Source organism: Ochotona princeps, chromosome 8 (genome assembly GCF_030435755.1).
Source record: "Ochotona princeps isolate mOchPri1 chromosome 8, mOchPri1.hap1, whole genome shotgun sequence".
Taxonomy (NCBI): Eukaryota; Metazoa; Chordata; class Mammalia; order Lagomorpha; family Ochotonidae; genus Ochotona; species Ochotona princeps.
The window spans coordinates 50,383,149-50,407,577 of NC_080839.1; the positions used below are offsets into that span (position 1 = coordinate 50,383,149).

Below are 24,429 nucleotides of genomic sequence, written 5' to 3' on the forward strand. Positions count from 1 at the left end.
TTGAGCAAAAGGAGTGAGGAGTTCACTTCCCATGGAATGCATTGACAAAGCAAGCTGGAAAAACAAAACCTGTAGGGACCAGCTTTGCTTCAATGTTATCTATTACTTCAACAGACCCATTCAGGTCATGTCAGAACAAGTAAGTTGATTTGCAAATAGTCTCATTCTTTAGTGAAATTTCTGACAAGGATGGTAATCCATGTCCTGTTACTGCCATTCACTCTTTGAAAGTAGGAGTCCAATCAGTTACTTGAATAGCCAAATGTTTGTTAAACATTCATTGTGTCCGTAGCTGAGTCAGGTCTTGGGTAAGACACAGAGTAAAGAAGAGATCTTCATTCATGAAGAACATACAGTCTGGATAGAACATACAGTCAGTAGAACCTGTGTCAGCTAATGAACCTGACATAGTGTCTGTTATCTGCTTAGTTCTATGGTATGTCCACTGAGGACAAGGCTTACCAAGAAGGGGGGGGAAGGGAGGGAGAAGTCCAGAAACTTTTCCCAGAGTAGCAAGAAGTATTGGAAAGAATAATAGCCGGGCTGAGCCAGGCCAAAGCCAGGGACTTCATCTGGATCTGCCATGTGCATGACAGGGGCCCAAATACTTGGGCTGTTTTCTGCTGCTTTTGCATTAGCAGCAAGCTAGCCAGGAAGTGGAGCAGCCAGGGCATCAACTAGCACCCATGTGGGAGCCGGCATTGTAAGCAGCTGCATTGTTCACTATATCTCAATGTTGGCCCCAATATTTAGTTTTTAAAAATTAACCTTTGTAAAAAAAAAAAATTAACCTTTGTGATTTCACCTAAGAGGAGAGAAGAGTGAGGCTGTTGATCCTATAGAAGTGGGATCCAGCCAGGAAGAGGTTTTTCACAATGAGCTGTATGATAACTCAAGAGTCGTCATGAAGAACTTCCCTTTCATTTCTTGCAAAGGTAACATAGAAAATTCACAAAATAAGTGATTTGCTGTTGACCAGCAGAAACCATCGATGTTTAGTCTTTGGTAACTCTCATGATAAATGTTAACAACAATATTTGCCCCCTACCCCCAAAGGCTACAAAAGGCTTATACAAATAATAATGACTGGAGAATAATATTGTATTAATCATATTATTTAGAATTTTTAAATGTTTTAATTGTATTCCCATGTGGAGCTTTTATTTCCTTGGTCTTAAATATTTTCTCAAAAATTGTAGCCAAGGTACTCAGCAGGCACTTTTATTGAAGAATTGAAGGATTTTATAATTTTAAGCTCCGAACGCTGCCTAATATGCAGTCATCTTCTCAATAAGAAACATTCTAAGTTCAAAAAAAGCATTTTTTCTCCTTAGGCAGAAAATATGAATTAATAATTAGAGTAGGTAGGTAAAAATTAATTATAGCAGACTTAAAATGATGAGGGAAAGAACAACATAGTATGTTTCCCTGGCTGTCATTCCCCCATCCCCACGCCGGGCCTTGGCCCTCGCCAGCCTATAGTAGTGACCGCTTTTCCTCAGGATCCATTCCAAGATCCGAGGGGAAGCCTGAAACCCCAGATGGTACTAAATCTTATATACTGTGTTTTTTTGCTAGCTTGATTTACACAGATTTTAGGCCTTTTCCATTTAACTAAGCGCTTATGAGCTGTGCTGTACCTGTTTCACTTTCAGGTGTGGCAGGAACTAACAAAATTTCTTCTTTACAATTTCACAAATGGGTGATTTGTTCCTATACCATAGGCTTTCACAGCCTCAACCTATTCCCCCCCCCCCTTTTTTTTCTTACTAAGTTAAGGACCTCTGTGTTTTCACATGAAGCAAATCTTTTTATGACTTTTTTTTTTTTTTTGGCTTATCAATACGGCATCTGAAGAGGCTTTCAAAACTGAGGCAGCTACTAAGTGCCCCAGGGGTGGGTATTGGATGCAGTGTGAATGTGAGGATGATGGAGGCATGAGTCATGCCCTGGGCTGGTCCAAGCAGGACAGCTGGAGATTTCATCACATTACTTAGACACTTTTGTTTTGTTTTGTTTTGCATTTTATTTATTTTTATTCAAAGGCAGATTTAGAGAGAGAAGTCAGGGAAGAGAGAGTTCATCTGTTGGTTCTCTCCCTGAGTGGCTGCAACAATCAGAGCTAACCCAATCCAAAACCAGGAGCCTGGTGCTGCTTCTATGTCTTGCACGTATGTCTAGGGTCCCAAGGCCTTGGGCCATCCTATACTGCTTTTCCAGGCCATTAAGCAGGGAGCTGGATGGGAAGTACAGGAGCCAGGGCATGATCCAAGCTCCCATATGGGATGCTGACACTGTATGTAGAAGAATAGCTTGCTTCGCCACCACACCAGCCCTCTAAGAGAGACACATAACTTAAAAATCAGAAATTGTTTGTTTTTAGAATTCTGCAGAAAAATTTTCAGACCATAGTTGACTGTGGGTAACTGAAACTGCAGTAAGCTGTACCTTTGATAAGCGAATTGCTGTAATTATAACCTAGATAAATAAATTATTCTGTTCATCTGGTTGGGATGCACAGCCTCTCACACCTTTGTTTTTTCTTCCCTACCTTTCTCGCCTCACACATCTTACCTCCCTTCAAATCAGTAGTTGGCATCATCTCCTTCACCCTTCATTCTGGTCTTTCATTTGATTCTTTGAGCCTTCTTAATCCCTGGTTCACCCATCTGTTCAGTGTGTTTTCCGAGGGCCTGTTGTGTGCACTTGCTCAACCCAGCACCCTTCCCCTCGTTAACCCTTCCAAGAGGAAGCTGAGGCCAGCAGTCCTGAGCGACCCCTTGCCCTCTCTCCTTTGTTCCGTGGCCAGAAAAGCTGGGCTGTCTTAATCGACTCCACTTGCTCCACTTCTACTCCTTCCTTAAATCATTGCAGGGCTGCTGTTTCTGCCACTTCATGGGAAGGGTACCTACAGAGGTGACCAGGGAGTGCTGGGAGTGATCTTACACTTAAAAAGCCCTTGGCTACTTTGCAGGCCTCAATGCTCCTGATCTTTCTCTGGAATTTGATGCAATAGCAAACACTCTTTTCATTATACTCTTTTTTTCACATCCTTCTCTGGGCTTTCACCTTTCTCCTCTAACAGTGCCACTCCCTCCGCCTTACTCTTGCTGCGTTTCAAACTTTAGTGGACCTCTTTATCCTGCCCTCTTCTTTTTTACTCTGTATGTCAGTAACAGGGTTGCCACGCCTATGCTGAGGGATCAGAGCTAGATCTGGATGCCCCCCTCAGAGTTACAGATTTGGCTTTCCATTGAACGAATTCTTCCTGTCCTACAGACATCCGAAAGTTACCAAGTTCAGTTAACTGTTCACACCAAGGTTTAAGTAGCCCTTTGTAGAGCCTGCAAGATGTGTTACACCATGTTTCACCAGCCTGGATGTATTCCCTGGTCTGGTGTGTACAGCTGGAAATAGAAACCTATCTGGGACCCGGCGCAGCGGCCTAGTGGCTAAAGTCCTCACCTTGAACACAACAGGATCCTGTGTAGGCGCTGGTTCTAATCCCTGCAGCCCCACTTCCCATCCAGCTCCCTGCTTGTGTCCTGGGAGGGAAGTCAAGAATGGCCCAAAGCCTTGGGATCCTGCACCCATGTGGAAGAGGCTCCTGGCTTCGGATCGGTGCAGCTCTGGCCATTGCAGTCACTTGGGGAGTGAATCAAAGGACGGAAGATCTTCCTCTCTGTATATCTGACTTTGCAATTAAAATAATAATAATAATCTTTAAAAAAAAAAAAAGAAGAAGAAGAAGAAGCCTATCAGAATCAGTGCTCCAGGTATTTCAGAGACTCAGCTGTCCCTGACTGTGCACATGGATACTCAGTACCCAAGGAGCATTGGAATAAAAATTGTTGGCTTCTGGAAGCCCTGCATTAAATTTGAAATATCTTTCTTTCCCCTTATATTATCATTCCTGTGAGACAGCTACAGGTCTTAGTACCTTTCTCTGGAGATGGAGCAACAGAGGTCTGGAAAGAGTAAATGTAGTGTGTCCACAGTCAGAAAGTGACTTGCAAAGGAATCAGGGATCAGTTCCTGTATTCAGTCTCTCAGCAGATTTTTGTTGATAACAAGAATCACGTGTCAGATACTAGAAATACAGTGGTGAATCAGACAGATGACGTTATGGGCATTGTGAAGTATCTTTCTGTTACTGTGATGCTTCTGGCCCCTCTTGTTTTTGTTCTGATTTTTCCCACCCTAATAATTACTGGTAATTGCTAATACTTAGCAAATGTTGACTATGGGCCAGGCACTGTTTTAGGACTTTGTATATGTTAGTCATCATGGCAATCCTGTTAGGTTTTTACCATTGTTAGTCCCATTGCACAGAAAGGGCAAGTCAGGTGGTAGAAAGTCTATGCTTTGGGGTCTTCCTGCTAGTAGGTGTTCAGACTTGGATTTGAACCAAGCCCTTTGGCTCTGGGCCTCATCGTCACAGCCACTGCCTTGGCTGTGCCTGCTCCTAACCCCACAGACACCCTTCCACTCACCTGCCTCAGGGGAACAGGACTAGCTAGCTCTCAGCATTCTGCAGTTCACGTGCAGTTTCACATAATACACGTTAGAACTCCCTTTGCTTGCTTCAGATGTTCCCCCTTTGGGCATTGCATTGACAGTCGTCGCATTTTCTAATATAAAATCAGTAGAGAAGGAAGAAAAGTTGCAGTTAAGCCCAAGTAGTTGTGACATGTTGCTAAATACAACCTCTCAGCTAAACTTCTGAGATGCTTGAGAAATACTGAGAATTTCTTACAAGAGAATTTTCCTTATTATAGGAAATTATGGGTCACTGCACAGTTTTAAGTGTCTTAGTAAAAAGCAAATGTGACTGGAGGCTAGGAAGCATGAAATCTTAATGAGATTATTTGTGGGCTGACTGCTATTTATAAAACACATACTTTTTAAACTTTCAGAAAATGTTTCCTGTGTGTCTTCTAGTGTGTCATCTTAAGTTTCCACTGCTAGAACTACCTAATTTTTAAAATCTTCAGGGTTGTTTAAACACAAAGAAAAAGTAGCAGTGGCAAACATTTGTCTAAGCATTTGAAGTTTACAGAATACTTTCACACCTAATAACTTACTTCTGCATTTGTCCTTTTAGTTCGAAAGAAAACAGAAATTGCAGGAGCATAAGTACATGTTCAATATTTTTTAATTGCCGATGTTTTATTATGTGATAATCCTTAACTGACTTGGAAGAAAGATAAATCTAAATCAGTGAACTATCTAAGGTACTAAATATCATGAAGTGAAAATTTCATGACTCCAAAATTGTACGGAAGCGCTTTAAGGAGCTGCTTTCCTGTGTGTCTAATCTCTGGGTTAGCCATTTTAGGAGGCTCTGAAGGAGGCTCAGATGCCCTCTTGTCCCTCAGTTTGCATTTCCGTGTGCCCTGTGCCTTTTCCCTCCTCCACCCTAAGATTACAGTGGAATCCACTGGAAAGCACTCTGAGGGCAGCAGAACTCCTGAGCCCCAGCTCTTGGACATCAGGGAGGATTCCTGGGCTGGAACTTACAGTCCCCAACTACCAGCTCGTAAGAGATGCACACTTCTCCTTTCAGTGAAAACTGCTAAATGTTGCTCAGCCCCCATCTGAATAATGCACAGCAGTCGTGAGCTTTTCTGTTCCATCTCTAAAGTGTCCAGTGCTTTAACAAAACACAGAGTTGTATGAAACGTGCTATGTTGTAAATGTGCTAGATCCTTCTTGGTGATTGTAGTTACACATGTTTTGGTAGAAGCTGTGGGAACATCTAGGTAGCCAAGGGGAAACTGAATTGTTACTCAAGCATGTGTCGCAAGACAAAATCATTTATAAAGTAGTGGGCAGAAAATATCTGAATATATTTGTCAAGTGAGTCCCTTGAACTGATGGGTTACTTTATGTGAGTTTGTTGCTTGCCTGGACTGTTTATCCATTACTTTCCTGAAAAAAAAAAAAATCTCTTTTTCCTAGATATTCTCTTTTTTGTATATAATTTCCTATATAATTTAGGTCCACCTTTGATTCAGTTTGGAAAAAAATGAAGAATGAATTTCTTTAATGCTAATTATAACTCTCCTAAATCTAGTGAGAGAGACTTAAGAAATCGGCGTTTTGTTTTGTAGCTGAGAGCCAGTATCTGTAATTAATATGATCCAAGCATACCTCTCTCTCTTTTCTTGCATCATTCAAATCCTCAGAATTATTTGTAGCCAGAATGACAACTGGACTTAAGAAATACTTGAAAAAATAAGAGGAGGTTGTGTTCTGCTGCATGGCTTGAGAGTGCCCTGTCCATTGTCCCCTTGGAAGCTGGCCCAGCCAGCAGATTCCTTGGGCCCCTTTTCCAAGCCTGGAACACTGAGCTGTCCTGAGCGTCCTGGATATGAACCCAGAGCCCCCAAAGGACTGCTGCAGCACATGACAGAAGGGAATGAGTGTCACTGGGCAACGTATGCCCAGTTTAGAAGCCCCAGGCTGTGGGTTTTGGAATTGGTTCGCCACCCTGGCTCAACCTTGGATAAATATTTCCGAGTTCTAAGTAGAATGGGGAATTCAAAACCCTGTTTTTCCCCCAAGTCCTTCCACAACCAATCTATGGCATGTTGCTAGGAAGACTGAGTGGAGTAGCTATGTTTGGATAGGGAATAAGGGGATACTTTCTACTACCATGGCAGACTCCTCCACCCGCAATAGTCCTCATTTGTGATCACCATCAGCTAGATCCAGCCTTCACTTAGGGTAATTGAAACCTACATGAAGCGATATGCAAGGTCAGAGGATGCTCACTCAACACCACCCTTGTAACCCGTTTTCTCATTGCTACCTCCATTTTGAGCTGCACCTTCAAGACTCACAGGTCTTTTTTTTTCAGTAAAAGGACTCAATGAGATGAGCCTTTGTTCCTCTGTTTTGGAAGGGAAGATAAATGGAAGACCTTGTCCAGAAGATGCAGAGCTTGGGACCCTCTTCAGCGGTGTGGCGAGGGTGAGGGCTGCCGCGCCCACTTTCGCAGTGGAGTGTGCTCCTCTGCTGTCAGTGAACAGGGCATCCCATTTTCTATTCACCTCTCCTTTCTGGCAGGGAACGACTCAGAGGTCTTTTTACAGCTTTGACTCTTCCTTACCCCTTCTAGATGCAGTTCCATTTCCTTTCCAAGATGAAAGCTTCTCTTTGTCCCCTCCCAGAATAGTTCCAGGCAGCAGAACACAGTGAATCCTTCCAGATAAAAGACCCTGCTGATAAAATGCCAGATTGTTATCAGAGACTCAAGTGAGGGAAGGCAAGTCCCTACCATTAATTACCTAGTTACAGCTTTGTTTATATCCTGTTCATTTGGGGCATGTTTTCCTTGGACAGTTTCTTGTCTGTGTTCTAAACTGCAGTCTGAAGTTTGTAAAAATCCCAAAGGTCAGGGAATAGTGGGTTCCTTATTTTCCAAAAGAACTTAATGGGAAGGAAAAGATCAAAGTTTCTATCTTCCATCTGGAAGGAAATGGGCATATGCTGGATTTTGGGCGTTCGTTCCTTCACCTTAAGTATACAGACCCCACTGTGTGAGTGAACCCTGATTTTGAAGACCTAGCCAAGAGGTTACCTGTGAGTATCAGCCAGTGAATGACTGGAAATCCACTGAGACCAGAGTCCTGTTGAGTGTGAAAATAAAACCACTTGGTAAGTTGGCTGAATCCCACTGAACTGTGCACTTAGCAATAGTTGGGGCAGTCATTTGGCCTAGCATTTAAGATGTTGGTTATGATGCTTTGGTTTCTGTATCAGTACCTGGCACCTGGTTCTATGCTCTGACTTTCCTTCTATAGGCTAATTCAAAGAAGGGGGCTTAGCCTCTGTTGATGGTTGAGATAGTACTGCCTGTGGTTTTGGTGTTCAAGTAGTAGCTTTGAAATGCTCTGTGACTAGAAGCAGTGTTGGTAGGTAAGTTAACCTCATCTATGGTATGTGGCCAAGCTCATGTTTCTTCACCCAATTAAATTCATTTCTCACCTTATGTTGTCTTGTTAGGTGCTGTCTGCGACACCACCCACCTTGCTAATAAGACTGGATTTGACCAGCCCTCTCAATTTTACTTTGAGTTGGAGGCCCTGAGAGTAGACTATTATCAAGCCAAGATCACATGTGGCAGATACCTGGTTACATAGCTGCAGTATGAGTTTTAGTATGAAGCACACACATACATCTTACCTATTCCAAATCCTGAAACTTTTTCTTGCTAACCCTGGAAGCCCTGAACTCAGAGCTCTAACTGAAAGCTCTTATTGAGTATTGTCTACAAGACTATGTATGCCCACATACTCAGCCCTGCCTTCATTTGAGGCATTCACCATGATCAGCAATACCTTTCTCATGTTTAAGCCAACATGTTCTTTAGAAGATTCTAGAAAATACAGGGATCTAGTAAAAAGGTAAATTTAAAATATATAGTAACGCACTTTGAGTGAAAGCCAGCAAAAACAAGCCCTGACCTCTCATAGGCAAGAAAAATTGGCATTGCAGGATGTGGTGGGTATTCTTTAGGAACTTAAGACTGCTCCGGAAATAGCATTGAGTGGTTAAAGCAGTGTAGTATGAAAAGGGCAAGTTTAAAAAAAGTAAGATTTCTTTGCTTTCTTTTTGACTAATGATTTTGTCAGAATAACCATTTGGATAATAAGTGAAATGCTTTGAAGTATATAGAGGAGTGGAAAATATTTCTGTGCCATGTACGAACTGGTGCTACAGATTATAAACTAAATGATGCCAAGTTCCACCAATTTCCCTAGTCTCCAAATACTAGCAAATGTAGCCAAAGCCATAGAAATCTACTGATGAAATCATGGAAATGAAAGGAAGTGATCCAGATTGTTTAATTTTCTTTTGAAATGCTATATTTATTAGACCTTAGCACCCACAGTTAAACAGTATTACATTTCACACATAGCACTTTATTTTTAATCTTAGGTTGAGGGTTATGTCCTTGGCTTGATTGAAGAATGACTCATAATTTTGCACTGACTTTGTTTTAGATTTTTTGATAGGCAAGGAGGAACTCTGGGGAATAAGGTGATATTGAATTAAAGCTAAATTCAAGTGAAATGTAAATACCTCTGACTACTAAAAATTAGCAGTGGAAATTAGTAGTGATTTTTTTTTTCTAGCAAATGTCTCAGATTGTGTCATAGCTAAAGTCTGAGGCACAATGGCCACTTTGGAGTATGAGAGCAGTATTCTTTATTCTCATGGTCCCCATCTTGAAATGCAGCCATGTGAACTTAATATGTTAAAGCCTTGGTCACAATCCAAGGAAGGACTTGAAAGTAATGTGATTCTCTGCATAATTAGTATCCTAATTAAATTCTAAAGGGCTTTGCCATATAGTAATGTAGTATGTTTCTGAACAAAGATAACACCACTAAGGAAATTGTATACTTGTAAGGCTAGTGTATTTTTAATCAATGGTGGGATATATGTGTGTGTAATCAGTTTTGTTTCATCTTCAAATTTTGCACAGCAGTCCCCGTTGTCCATTCATCTAGACTCTGTGAAATAATAGTATATGGATAGGGCTTCTTTTTTCAAAATTTAGATTTATTCCAACTAAAGTGAGTTGAAAATCACTTTTGCAGTATGGAATAAGCAAATTAAAAGAATGATCCTAAGATGTTAGGAAAGTAGGCTTAACCACCCAAGTCTAGTGGGGGTAAGTATGTTTTAGCCTAATAATCCTGGAATAGTTTTGTATTGTCAACTATACTTAAAAGTAGTACTGTTGACTTTCTTTTAATATATGTTATTGTTATTCAATCCCTTTGGTGGTAAAAATATCTTGGAGTACAGGCATACGAGTTTTTGCAATTAGCACAAAGTCTGGAGTCAGATAGAACTGATTTTTGCCCATTTTTGCTCTTTGTGAGCTAGGGCAAGTCACTTCTTCCCCCTGAGCCTGTCTAAAGGGCAAGTAGAAGATGTATTTTTGGTTTTATTTTTTACAGTTTTACATGATGAATTCTTAGGATACCTTTCTTAATTTTTTTAAGAGAACACCACAAGTTAATTCTGGCCATAAACATTTGAAGGAAATAGCTGAGCTTATTTAGTTGAAGGAAAACAGGGAATGTTTTGGAGATAGAGGCTTAGAAGAGAAAACAAGACCAGATGTATAACTTAACTTTTGTAATGTATATGAGTTGTTTCTTTAAAAACAACTTTATGGACATATAGTTGGCAGTAAGTATAGTGCAGATGTTTCAAGTGTGCAATTTGATAAGTTTATGTACCCATAAAACCATCAGCACTGTCAAGATAGTGACCATGTCTATCATCCTTTTAATCCTTATCCAACCTCCCTTTCCCCTACCTGCCATTCCTTAATCATCTGGCAATGACTGTTCTGTGTTATATCACTAGACCATTTGCATTTCCTTGATTTTTCTATAAAGGAATCATGCAGTATGCATTCATTCATTGTATTTTGTGAAGCCTTTTCATAGAGCATAATGTATTTTTTGATTCAGCCACATTGTTATATGTGCATGGGTAGAGCTTCAAAAAACTCATGGAAAATTGAATTAAAAGGTTTGTTTTAGTACAAGAAAAATTAAAATCCATGCAGTTTTTAAAATATTGTGTATTTTCCATAACCTTTTGAAGACCCCTTTTTATGCACTTTCACATTTTTTACACAAAGATAAACTTACTTTTAAATTCCATGTTCCACAACTTTTGAAGTCCCCTTGTATTAGTAGTTTCTTCTTTTTTATTCCCAAGTAATATTCAGTTATGAATACAGCCCAGGTCGCTTGCATACACGCATGCTGATGAACGTTTGTGCTGTGTCCAAGTTAGGCTGTTGCAGGAAAGTTGCTGAGGACTTTCAGTGCAAGTCTTTATGTAGACTTTCATTTCTCTAAGCTGACCACATGAGAAAGGAATGGGTGGGCTGTGTATAGTTAATTTTTAAAAACAAATTCCCAAGTTGTGTTTTGAAGTGATTATACCATTTTACATTCATTCCAGCAAAATATTGGTTCCAATTGTTCCATATCCTAGCCAGCATTTTGTTTGCTCAGCCTTTTCAATTTTAGCCTTTCTAGGGAGAATGTAATGGTATCTTCTTGGCGTTTTTATTTGGACTTCCTTAACGACAGAGTGTTGAGCAGTTTTACATGTGTGGTGATTATTTTTTTCCCATCCGTGTCTTTGCTCAAGTGTCTTTTTTCAAGGCTTTGACCCATTTTTAAAAATTAGGTTTGTTTGCTTATTATTTTGAATACATTCTACACACAAGTCTTTTCGGCACAAATCCATTTATTTTCCTGGCATGTAGAACCAGAAAAACAAAATTAAGTTGCACCAAGAAAGAGTCTAATTATACCTAAGTAAGTACATTCTGACTGTGGCAGACTAAACATGGGCATCGAGGCAGCTCTTCCCCTGAAGGTGTTTAAAACCAGCCTGGCAATAGTTAAAGATGATGTAGGTTAAAATATGACTTGGTTTACCTAATTACCATCTTCACATGAGAAAAAAAAAACAACTTTCCCAGTCTATTCCCAATATCTCAGTATCCCTTCCTGTTTTGTGCTGTTTTTCTAGGAAAAGCAAAGTGTAATTTCCTAGAATTTTTCCAAACTTTCCATGTACTTTATGGTTTTTAAAAATTCATTCTTTCTGATCTTAGCTTGGAGTGTTGCTGCGAAACATGAGAAGGGTCATTTAGGGCATTAATTAGCTTTAGCAAAAAACAAATTGAAATAGCTGCAGAACAATCATATTAAAAGAAATGCTCAGATTTCTCTCATCCAGGCAGTAGCACCCATACTTGTTTGAGCTGATGGTATTGAGAGGATTCATTTAATTCCCTCCAAAGGAAAAATAATTAGCGAGATTCTAGAGAAAAGGTTCTACATGATTAAAGGAGTCGGGGTAGTCGTAGCCTGCGGAAGGGAAGAGTAAGGGGTGCTTAATGACAGGATTCCAATATGGTTAATGAAGGGTTTTCCTGTGTGTAGAAAACACTGGTCATTTGTTCGGCAACTCCACAGAGGCTGAGACTAGAGAAAATTGGCTGCAACTGTAGAGTGGAGGAGTGTGGTTAGCGTTAGACATAAAACTTTTATTATCAGCATCAGTATTATTATGAGATTAAGCAGTGGAACATATCAAGAGAGGTCATAAAGATATTTTAAAATAAAAAAAAAGATAGTTATCTGCCTGGAATGCTTAAATGTCCATTGAATTACAGGATTTTGTTATCAACAGGGACTTTGGAGATCACTTATTCTAATACCACTTTCCAGATGAGGTTGCAGAAGGACATTATGTAACTTGCCCCCGGCCACATTGATAGATGCTAATATTTTAATTTGAGGATGTTTTAAATGTAGCCTGACTTAACAGACATAAAGGAAATCCCGTAAGTGTGTGTGCCTGCTTTACAGCAGCTTTCACTTCCCCAGAGTAGTCCCATGACATGGCATGACACATGTCGTTTTTTTTCCGCGAGCCTGTGATGATTTTGTCAACATCCTGAATTGTATGTGATTTTTCTTTTCACTATAAATGTTAAATATTTTTATTCTTGGGCATTTTGAGCTTGTCTGTAAGTATTATTTTATGTAATTGGAAATGTTATGACCTGAATTGGTCAGTATGGATAGAAAACAGCAAAGGACACTGTGAGTCCCTTAGGGAGTCTGGAGTGTGTGTGTGTGAGAGAGAAATAATACATTACATTTATAAGCTTTTATTTCATAACTTCTTCATAACTTGGTTGAAGGCTATGCTACAAGAACTGTAATAGAGTGGATGAATTTGAATCCAAGTTCTAGTGACCAATTTGCCCTCCTGAAAGATTTATCCATTATAAATAATTGAACTTTGTTTTGTTAAATTCTAGCTAGTACATTAGGAAACATATTTGACTTACAAATTTATTGTATATGAGATCTGAAAATATGAGTTTTAACCATTGGAATTAGTGGGATAAGTTGCTCATAAAGGATTCCGTTTCTATGACCACAAGACAAAGTGGTACCAGGCACTTTATTTGGTTATGATTGTATTTTATTTGGTAACATCATTCAGTACATGTTCCCACTAAACCATCTAGAGTGAAAACATTCATCTCTTTGTATTTACATAGTAGCCTATATTTATTTCAAGGGACTTATCTGAATACTAAGATGAGATAAATTATTTGAAAGGACTTAGCATACTGCCTGCCATGGAGCAGACACTTAGTGAGGGCTCCTCCCATCCCTTCTTTTTCTTCCTAGCTTTTAGCAGGGATATTGGAATCTTTCAGAAATGTAGTTGATTTTTCTCAAAAGGAAACGAACATACTTGTTCATATTTGAAAGTACTTGTTTTTAAAATTAGCACCATATTGCATACTCACTTGACTGACATGATGCTGAGGTGTTGTAAGATTTTAATAGAGCGTTTCAGAGATACTCACCTGAAAAGTTGAATTAGTCAAAGAGGGGCTGAGGGTTGGCACAGCAAGTAAGGTCTTGCTTTGGAATGCTTGGTTCATATTCTGGCTCTGCTCCCAGTTCTGTAATGGGTACCCTGTTGGGCAGCAGATGATGGCCCAAGTGGCTAGATTTCCTCTACCCATGTGGGAAACCCAGATTGAGTTCCTGGCTCCTTGCTTTGGTCTGGCCCTGCACCGGCTGTTGTGGGCCTTTGGGAACTGAACAAGAAGATGGGAGAATTGTCTCTTTACCTTTCAAGTTAAAAAGAAGGAGCTGGTGCTGTGGCTTCCAGGGTAAGCCTCCAGCTGTGCTGCCAGAATCCCATAAGAGAGCTAGTTCTCTCTCTCTATCCCTCTTCTCTCCCTCTCTCTCCTCCCTCACTGTAAATCTCCTTTTCAAATAAAAATAGTGTTTTGAAAAATCAAAAACATTTGGCCAAAGAAAGGTTTACTTGGCATCTGTGGTTTGTCTAAGCAGTGTTGGGCTACATTTAAGTTATTTTGTGTGCCACAATGAGAAACTTGCATTTCATGTGGCAGTAGACATATTTTTTTAAAGATTTTTATTTATCTTTATTGAAAAGGCAGATATACAGAGAGGAGAAGAGACAGAGAGGAAGATCTTCCATCCGATGATTCACTCCCCAAGTGAGCACAACAGCTGAAACTGAGCCAATCCAAAGCCAGGAACCAAGAACCTCTTCCGGGTCTCCCACGCGGGTGCAGGGTCCCAAGGACTTGGGCCGTCCTCGACTGCTTTCCCAGGCCACAAGTAGGGAGCTGGATGGGAAGCAGGGCTGCTGGGATTAGAACCGGTGCCCACATGGGAACCCGGCGCCCACATGGGAACGCAGCGTGTACAAGGCGAGGACTTTAACCACTGTGCTATCACACCTGACCTGGCAGTAGACATCTTTGTTCTAGGATATTTGAGAGCTGAAAATCAAAACTAAAAATAGCTTTTTAAAATTTATTTTTTTAAGATTTTTTGATTGGAAAGTCATATATACAGAGAGGAGGAGAGACAGAGAGAAAGATCTTCCGTCTAATGATGAACTCCCTAAGCCACTGCAACAGACGGAGCTGAGCTGATCTGAAGCCAGGAGCCTGGAGCCTCTTTCAGGTCTCCCAAATGGGTGCAGGGTCCCAAGGTTTTGGGCTGTCCTTGACTGTTTTCCCATGTCACAAGCAGGGACCTGGATGGGAAGCGCGGCTGCCAGAATTAGAACTGGTGCCCATATGGGATCCTGGTGTGTGCAAGGTGAGGGCTTTAGCCAATAGGCTACCATGCTGGGCCCAAGATTTATTTTATTTTTATTGGAAAGTCAGATATACAGAGAGGAGAAGAGACAGAGAGAAAGATCTTCCATCTGCTGATTCCCTGAGCAGCCACAACAACTGGAGCTGCGCCAATCTGAAGCCAGGAGCCAAGAGCCTCTTCTGGATCTTCCACACCAGCGCAGTGTCCTAAGGCCTTGGGCCGTCCTCGATTGTTTTCCCAGGCCACAAGCGGGGAGCTGGATAGGAAGCTGGGCTGCTAGGATTAGAATTGGCATCCATGTGGGATCTCGGTGCATGCAAGGCAAGGACTTTAGCCACTAGGCTACTGCGCCAGGCCCTAAAATTTCTTTTTAAACCTTCTCCCTGCACCCGCGTGGGAGACCCGGAAGAGGTTCTTGGTTCCTGGCTTCGGATTGGCTCAGTTTCAGCTGTTGCGCTCACTTGGGGAGTGAATCATCGGATGGAAGATCTTCCTCTCTGTCTCCTCCTCTCTGTACATCTGCCTTTCCAATAAAATAAATAAATCTTAAAAAAAAAAAAAAAAAGAAAGAAAAGAAAACTGGGTAAGTTCTGTCTTTACCTTGTACAGCTTCTTAAATTGACATCTCAGGGCTGTGCTTAATAATAAGAAAATCACTTGCTATATATAAATATGTAAACACTTGCTCTAAAGCGTAGTGAGTTCGTTCCATCTGTATTAAAATCACTCTGGAAACCTGGCCTTTGAATAGTGACCAACACCAAAAGGAGACTTGCCTGCTGAGGACTGATGGTCAGGCCCATTCACTTGCTGCCAGGAGAGAAGACATGCTGCCACTAGCGACTGCCTTCAGCCCCTAGGATAAATTTGTGGACCCTGAGTGTCATTTGGTTATTTGGGAAGCCAGGAGAGTGACATCTTGAGGGATTTTGTGCAGTCCTTTTACTCAGTCTATAGAAGCTGCCATCCTCAGCCCCTACCTGTAGGTGGCTCCCCCAGCCCAAGATCCCCCAGAACAGATGCAGAATGCTTTTCCAGCTGTTGCTGGAGACCAGTAGACCCAGTTGCTCATTGAACCAACATCAGAGAGGAGACCCACAGCTTGACTGACAGGCGAGATTGTGCCAAAATTTCCAATGAAATTTAGTGGTTACTTCCATTTGATTAGGAAAAATTTTATGTGTGTTACGTTAGCTCTTTATATGTTTTTTTCATCTTCTATAACACTGTTTTACTTTAGGTAAAGACTAATTTTGATAGTTTCCTTTCCTTCTGTGGAACTTCTAATGTCTGCGTATGTGGCTACAAAGTTTGTTCGTACTTTTCCCAGAGTCAGAGAATTATTGTTAAGGTATCCTACACGTTGGTGTTCCAGAGGAAAACCTGCTTTCCAGCTGTCCAAAACATTTGGGTGGAATCTGGAAAGCTCGTTTCCAATCATATTTGTTCTTGTCTGAGCAGGGAAGGATGAAAGACTTAAATGAAATTTCAGATGAGAAGTAATTTTCATACTTGATCCTGTTGTGTTTGTATCTTCACATAATCAAGGATTAACATTCAACAGTCATGCAGCCTTTCATTTATTGAAGGCATTTGTAATTCCCAGTAACTAAAATGTGTGGTTCAGAGCGTTTTCAAGTAAAAACACAGTTCTCCCCACTTGAAGAATTCCCCTCACTTTGGTTCCTAGCACTCGAAGGATGACTGCATGTCACCCTGGCCACTATATCCGTGACTCTTTGTCCTTGCCACCTTGTGTGGCTCCATGCTATGCCGCCTTCTTACAGCAGCAAGTGTAGGGATCACCAGGTAACACAGGCTGATTCCAGCTCAGCATTCTCACAGCCAGGAGTCAATAGACTTGGCAAAGCCTTGGGAACTGTGAGGCAGAGTGGAAGTGACCTGAAATGGGTGCATCTTCTAAGACTTTGGCTCTGTGGTTAGTCTTGTCCCAAGTGGACACACATTACAGTTTTCATATGCTCTATTGTGGCTTAATGTTAGTATTTATTCACAAACATATTTTAATATGCTCATAAATATTAATTTGCAAAAAGCAGTTGCTGCCAGTAGACAGAGTTAGAAAAAGTGGCTATACCTCCTGCAGAAATGTTTGTTTTGTTGTCCATCAGTGGTAAAAATATGCATATATTTGCCTAGGTACTGTCTGCTCTTAAAAAAAGAAAGAAAGGGGCAGGCATTTGGCCTACTAGTTATACCTCCTTGGATGCTCACATCTCATACTGGAGAGCCTGGGTTTGAATCCAGGCTCCATTTCTGATTCCAGTTTCCTGCTGATGGGTATCCTGGGAGCCAGCAGGTGATGGGCAGGTATGTGAATCCCTGAACTAACTGATGAGAGGTCTCTCTCTGTTTTCCTTTCAAGTAAATAAAATGAAATAAAAATTTCAAAAAGTCTTGAACCCATTACATTTCCAAGAAAAATATTTAAGGAAAGTCATGAGTTATGAGGAGGGCAACACTGCAGTAAGTGCTAGGTCAGTTTGTCCAAATGAGGGTAGATCAAGCCTTTGAACCGAACATTGGTACAGGAGGAACAAACAGAGAATCTGGCAACTCCTCGCTGAGCTCACCTGAGAATGTGGAAGAGGGACTTCACTTTCATAACAAAGACATATTTCATAGGCATTGGACATGGTTTGCTTTTTCAGACTCACTGGGTACAAGCTTTATTTTTTAGTGGTTTCCCTCTTCCATGCATGTAAATATACCCACTCATGTTCTTGTTTTCCTGAAGGCAAGATTTGAAACTTTGAACCGCATACAACAAAAGGAAAAAATCTTTCTTGTAATGGCATGGAATCAACAGAAAATAGACTTGGGCCCTGGACATAGGGAAGAAAGCCAGTGGGTCTCTCCTTAACAAGTCAAAAGGCCCTAGGGAAACTTAAACCTCCTTCTCTCCTTTCCAGCTCTTTCAGGAAGGGCTGGAGAAAGGTGGGTCTTTGTGAGCACTTGGGGTCTGTTGGGTACAGCAGGGCTTTGTTTTCCTTGGTCACTGGCTAAAACAGAACACTGGGGAAAAACAGGTTCTGCGTGTGTCCATAAAAGGTTTAAGTCTTTGAGTTAGCCTATCTGCTAGATTTGATGGTAGCTACCAATTATTGATCACATCCTATCTAGTAGGAATTGTGTCTGACACACATTATTTTATTCAAGTTTTCCCACAGTCCTGTTAGGCAAGTACTCTTTCCCCATTATCTGGAAGACAAAAATGTAGGAGTCTTAATTGCTTGTCTAAGATCCATGCACTGGTGTCAGAGCTTAGAATTAATAAGGTCTGCTGGATGCTAGGACATACTCTTAGCTCCTGTCCTGTGTGCTCCATGATAAAAGAATTATAAAAACCTTGTTTCTGGGGCTGCTATGGTATTGTAGCAAGCTAATCTAACCACTGTTGCCAACATCCCATATGGGCACTGGTTCATGTCCCAGCTGCTTCACTTCTGATCCAGCTCCCTGCTGGGACTGGGGATGGCCCTAGTCCTTAGGCCACTGTCTGGGAGAGCCAGAAGAAGCTCTTGACTCACAGCTTCAGATTAGCTCAGCTCTGGCCATTACAGCCATTTGCAGAGTATAGCAGATCAGGACCTACCTGATTCTCTTTCTCACTCTGTAAAATATGTCTTTCTTTGCTCTGAAGGTCATTTGAGTAGTAAACTTGATGATTCTGGGGGAAGGTAAATGAAATTCACTTGTTCTCTGACAGAGCCAGATGTGCAGCTGCAGGCTAGGCACAGGAAAGGAAGTGACTGGTTCTGACCAGGAGCAGTTCAGTTTAGAGTTTACAAAACAAAGTTATACCTTAGCAGAGTTCAGAGGAAAAGGGAGGGTCCCCCAGACACTAGGTTGGAGAGATGTTCAGTTCAGCGAGGCTGAACCTGTACTCAGGAGAAGCCAACCTGTTGGAAGAAACAGGGTAATTTTCTGAAAATGGTATAGCAGAGGTGTTAGCCTCTTACCTCTCACCTTTAGAGGTACCTCCTGTAAGTTTGGATTGCCTCAACTTTGGCTTGTCATTTGCCAGCACCATAATGGTGTGGCATTCTAGTATGAGTTTAGCAGGGAGCTTGAGGATTGGTCAGACTGAGGACACCAAGTCTCATCCTACATCAGTACTCACTAAATGGTGGTGTGGTCAGCTTCGTCCTTACTACTCTGCTTCACAGTCTACCAGTTGCAGACTGGGAGATTCCATACAGCATGATGTCTCAGTGTGATTAGGTTGAATGGCTGTGGAAACATTGGGGCCCTGGGGATTTTGAGGCAACTGTGTTGTAAAGTCTTAGCTAGATTGAAGCGTACGGGTGGAAAGGTCCTGTTAACATACAGCGTTTGCCAGTTGCTAGTTTTATAACTGAAGAAATATGGGGAGTTCTTATTTTCTTCATCTTAAAATGATAATGACTTTGATCTCCCAGCAGAAACGAGCAGCGTAAATTATAAAGGTGTTTCTGCAGGAGCCCACGCCTGCTTCCAGTTGGCATTCTGCCTGGGACCCTTGCGGTACACTTGGGCTCATGGAGGGAAAGGTGCTGGCCTGAGGGAGACTCTGCCATCACATGCAGATGTTCTCAGCCTCCCCACCTAGGCACAGCTCAGGCTCCTCTCATCTGCCGCCCACCCCCTCTCTAGGGGCCCACCTCCCATGGCTGGCAGTTCCTTGTGGCCAGCTGCCTGTCTGGGGACGATCTTGGCAGAGTGGTCCTGTCAAGCTCAAACAGCTGCAGGCTCAACTCCCCTGTGTCCCCAAAGTCCAGAGGTACTCTATGTCATACATCCAAGGGTCCTTGATCTCCATTGGGAGCTGCCCCAGCACTTTTCTTTTCTTTTTTTCTGTGCCACTCCGTGTGTGTGTGTGTGTGTGTGTGTGTGTGTTTCCTTTTGCACCAAGGATTTAGTATCAGCAGGGTATGTTCTGTCTCTAAACCGGGGCCCCCTGTGAGCAGTGTCCTAAGCCCCATCACTGTGTTAGATGAAGCAGGACACACAGCTGATAACCAACCACACTATTAAGTCATTTACTGTGTGGAAAGAAACAGCTGCAGATTCTTAACCTGGGTCTGGGAAATATGCCTCAAGGGTTTCGTTTTGTTCAATTTAATACTTTTGGAGCTGCTATTGCAACATTCTAGATAAAGCTGCTATCTGCAATGCCTGGCATCCCGGATATGTCCTGGCCCCTCCACTTTCCATCCAGCTCTCTGTAAATGGCTTGGAAAGGACATCAGAAGATGACCCAAGACCTTGGACTTTTGCCACCTGCTTGGAACATCTGAATGAAGCGCCTGGCTTCAGCCTGGACCAGCACTGGCCACTGCAGCCATCTGGGGAGTGAATCAGCAGATGAAAGAATTCTCTTCTCTCTCTTTCAGATACATAAAAGATTGTTTTGTTTTGTTTTTTTGAAGTATAAAGTCCTGTATTAGGAATTGCTTTAAGAAGCAATAATTAGCCCATGTTTTCTAAGAAGAACATTAAGAGACAGAGCTCACATCTACTGGTTCACTCCCTAAGTGCTCACAACTGCGTGGACTGAAACCAGAGCAGGCCAAAGCTGGGAGCCAGTCCAGTTTTCCCACATCGGTGAGAGGCCCAGTTCCTTGAGCTGTCACCACTGCATTCCACTGTATGTATTAGCAGGAAGCTGGGGACAGGAGTTGGAGTCAAGTATCAAAACCAAACACTGCAGTGTGGGACACAAGAATTCCAATCCTAAGCTGAAGGCCCACCCCAGGGGTTCTGAATGCACATCACAAACTTCCTGAGGTTATAGGGAACACTGTGTGTATATGTTCATAAATCTGTTTCCCTTATGAGGGAGTCTGGTTTACATGAGATTCTGAAATGTTTTCATGATCCAAAACAATGTTAAACAGCAACAAAAAGCCACTTATTTAGAGATTTTTCACATACTTATAAGTTAAAGTTTGTGTTTATGGAAGCCAGGGGATATTTTTTGTGTTCCCTTGGTTTCCAGGTGTGAACTACAGCTTGGGCTTGAGAAATTCTGTTAGAACCCTGACCTGCACTTCTGGCCAGGCACTGCTGCTTACACATCCTACATGGTTCAGCTAGCCTTCTGAGCCTCATTTATTTGTTGCTTTTGAGTTTTATAATGCTCTCTTGCCCTACAACCATGTTGCATAGTAAAGAGATCACAGGTGTGCAGGCAGACACATTTTTAATTACCAAGAACTATATACTTGTGAGACTAAAACACTACTGTTACATATGTGTCTTGTCACACAAGGCAGAACATATGGTAGGCAATCAGTGCTTGTGTGATTAGAATGCACAGAGAACTGGTTTGTTCAAGTGAGAGGGCTAGAGCTTTGAACACACTATTGGGGTGTGTGTGTGTGTTGCAGATTCTGTGCAGGACTTGCTGTTCAGGTCTAGACCACAGTTAGGGCTATTGAGGAAGTGATTTTTCCCAGGGTGTGAAAAGTAAAAATAACCATCATGACCCAGAATTCATTTGCTTTGTTTCAAGGAAGGCAACAGGCTGTCTCACTCTTTCAGCCACTTTCAATATCACTAAGGAAATTTCCTTGTTTTCCTATCAGTTTGTTGCCTTAGCTTTTAAAAATGTTGCAGAATTCATGTCATGGTCTTAATTATCTTGGATGCGGCCATAGGGAGCCCTGCATTTCTCAGAATACAGTGCTAGCAGACCAGACCTACACACGGTGTGTTATGAAACCTTTCTCCAGGCTGCTCTTCAAACCACCTGTGCACTCTGCACTTGTGAGCTCAGCGAGCTGCAGACCACTGGGAAAAGGCATCTCTACTAAATATAGACAGACTTTTTTCTTGTCATTACTCCCTAAACAACATAGTATGGTAACTTTGTTTTGAAGTTTCTGCAAATACTGTGCAGACTTTTATGAGGGACTCGGTCACTCATGGAGCTTGGTAACCACAGGCAGCCCTGGAACTTATACCTTCCTTTCAGATACTGAAGAGTGGCCTGGACTTCACATCAGGGTACTGGGGGGTAAAGCATTGCCAGTTCTTGAGCCTCAGAGATGTTACTCAGACTTGGGCAAGTCACAAAACTGTTTTTCAAGCAGAATGAATACCCAGGTACTCTAGTTTTCAATCCTTATAACCACTAGATGCTAAATTTTCTAATCAGATTCTCTTCATTCCCTAGTAGCTGACGAAAAAAGTAGCTGGAAATGCTTTTTGCTTGATGTATATATGGTATAGAAGGGGCTTTCAAGTATTTCATAGAAAATTGTATTATAAGAACACCTTGCACTAAAATTCTACTTTGTCACAAACTTTTTGGAGGGCCCTGGTGTGTGTGTGTATATAAATTTGACTGTAATCTATACTTCCATTTAAGCAATTTGCAGTAGAAAGGAGCTTGAAATTACATTTAATCATTGCTTTATGATGAATGTTATTTAAGTATCACTTTAAAAAGTGGCTTTCCTCTTTCTTTTTCTATAATTGCATTGCTTTTTGTGAGGAGATCTTTTATTTTTTAACCTGGTTGTGTGCATTTGGAAAGTCCCCTAACCCGGGATATCCGAAAGTAGAACATTCTGGCCTTTTTCCCACTTTCCATTCTTCCTGCTGTATGGATGCCAGATTCCTTTGGGAAATCATCATTTGCAAGAGGTCGGGGGCAAAAGGAGGGGCGTTCTTTAGTGTACAGTTACTGCTAATTGAAAGCTGAACATCTGTAACTATGTCAGAGTTATTTGTATTTGAAAAGAAACATTTATATACAAGAGCCTTTTTGGTAACATAAAACACTGTAAGGCAGAGAGTGTGAGTGTGTGTGTATGTGAGAGAGAGAGAGAGACATGGAGGGATGGAGGACAGATAGCCAGGGAAGTTTCTAACAAATGACTATGCTGTATTGAGTGAAGTCATTTGCTAATTAAGCTTACTGACATTTTCAGTAGATTTTCTTTGTCAGATGAAGTTTTCTTACCACCCCACCTCAACACCCTGCAGACTAAAGCAAATATTTTACTGTGTTTACCAATTACAGATTAGATATTTATTCATTTTAAAGGGAAAATCGGTGGAGAAAATACATGAATTGACTGAACTTAACCGAAGAACAGTAGAAATTGTTGAGCTATCTATTGTGACCTGGTCCCTTTCTGTAGGGTGACATGTCTTCCCAGAGAATGATGGGCATCGGTTGCTTCTCAGGCTTGAAACTACATGGTGATAGAAAAGTGACACTGTATTTCCACTTACTCTAAACCTCTTTTTTCCCTCCTTACCTCCTCCTCCTCACCACTCCCATAATGAAATCCTGTCAGGGTTATTCCATTTGTACAAAAATTGTATTTGTACTGTCATGTTAGAGGATGACACTTCTGGGGTGTAACAGACATTTTGGTCATAGAGCTCTATCCTCTGTGCTGCCTATCCTACAAGGCCATGTGACTCTGTAATTTCCTCTTGGAACACAGATTAATTTTGAAAATGATCAAGAGGCAGTCTCTTTTCCCTTCTGTTGTTCCTTGTCCTAGTCTTGACAACTGAAGACATTGAGTTAGGTTTTTCATTGGCTATAAGGTCATGAATTCTTGAAAGTTCTAATCAGGAGATCATTTATGCCAGGACTTACGTGTGGAACTTTAATCTCAGTCGTCAGCAAAATGGTTGTAGCCTCTCAGGTTTTGAGTGTTTGCAACTTAAGATCCCCTGAGATTATCTGTTTTTTCAATGACCTTCACGTAGTCCTGTGTGTCCGTGGGTGTGAATCAGCCTAGAGGCAATGATTCTATGACTTGGGGACAACCACCTTTTATCCCTTCACAGTAAGTTCAAACCATGTAGGCTAGCATTTGAGACACTCCGCAGTATGAATGTGTGACCCACATTCTCATCTCAACTTTCAGACTAATTGATAAGCCTTGACTTCAGCCACATACATCTCCCTGAGCATTTTTACCCTTGCTTTATACCTCTGTTCCTGCTTGAAACAACTTACTGGCTTCCGGTGACTTTCTGGAATCACATTTGCTTCCCTGAGTTCCATGTTCCGACTTCAGGCTTCCTGTAACTGTAATGTCAAGATCATCTGCTTATCATTTCATCAAACACAATAATGACTATTTTACTCTTGGCATTTACCAGTTTTTTTGCTCATTGTCAAGATTTGGTACACAGGCTTATACAATCAATAGTTGTTTGATTATTAAAGATAAGCACTCACTCTTGCTCTCTATGTAACTGTTAACTTATCTATGTAATTTCTGTGGCTGGAATTATAGGTATTGTTGATTTTTTTTTACAAATGTAGAGTCACTTTTAGAGCTAATACAAATACAAAAGAATATCATTTGAAATAAGAGAAGTTTGTTTTGAAAGAGATACAGAGAAAAAGATCTTCCATCTGCTGGTTTACTTCACAAATGGCCGCAGTGACTATAGCTAAGCCAGTCCAAAGCTAAGAGCCAGGAGCTTCTTCCAGGTCTCCCACATGAGTACAAGGTCCCAAGAAGGCTATGGGCTGTCTTTGACTGCTTTCTCAGGCTACAAGCAGGAAGCTGGAAGGGAAGTGGAGCAGCAGGGATATGACCCTGCATGCAAATGGGGTCCTGCTGCACACAAAACAAGGACTAGTCCCAGGCAAGTATTTTTTAAAAACCATTTGAAATAAGGAATATTCCTGACCCTTGCTCCTCCAGATTTGATATTGCAGCCT

General features: G+C 41.4%; 1 protein-coding gene across 1 annotated transcript in view; it reads left to right on the forward strand.

The window, feature by feature from the left end:
• THADA (THADA armadillo repeat containing) overlaps positions 1-24,429 on the forward strand; it is a 332,219-nt gene that overhangs the window by 148,316 nt on the left and 159,474 nt on the right. The window lies entirely within an intron of this gene.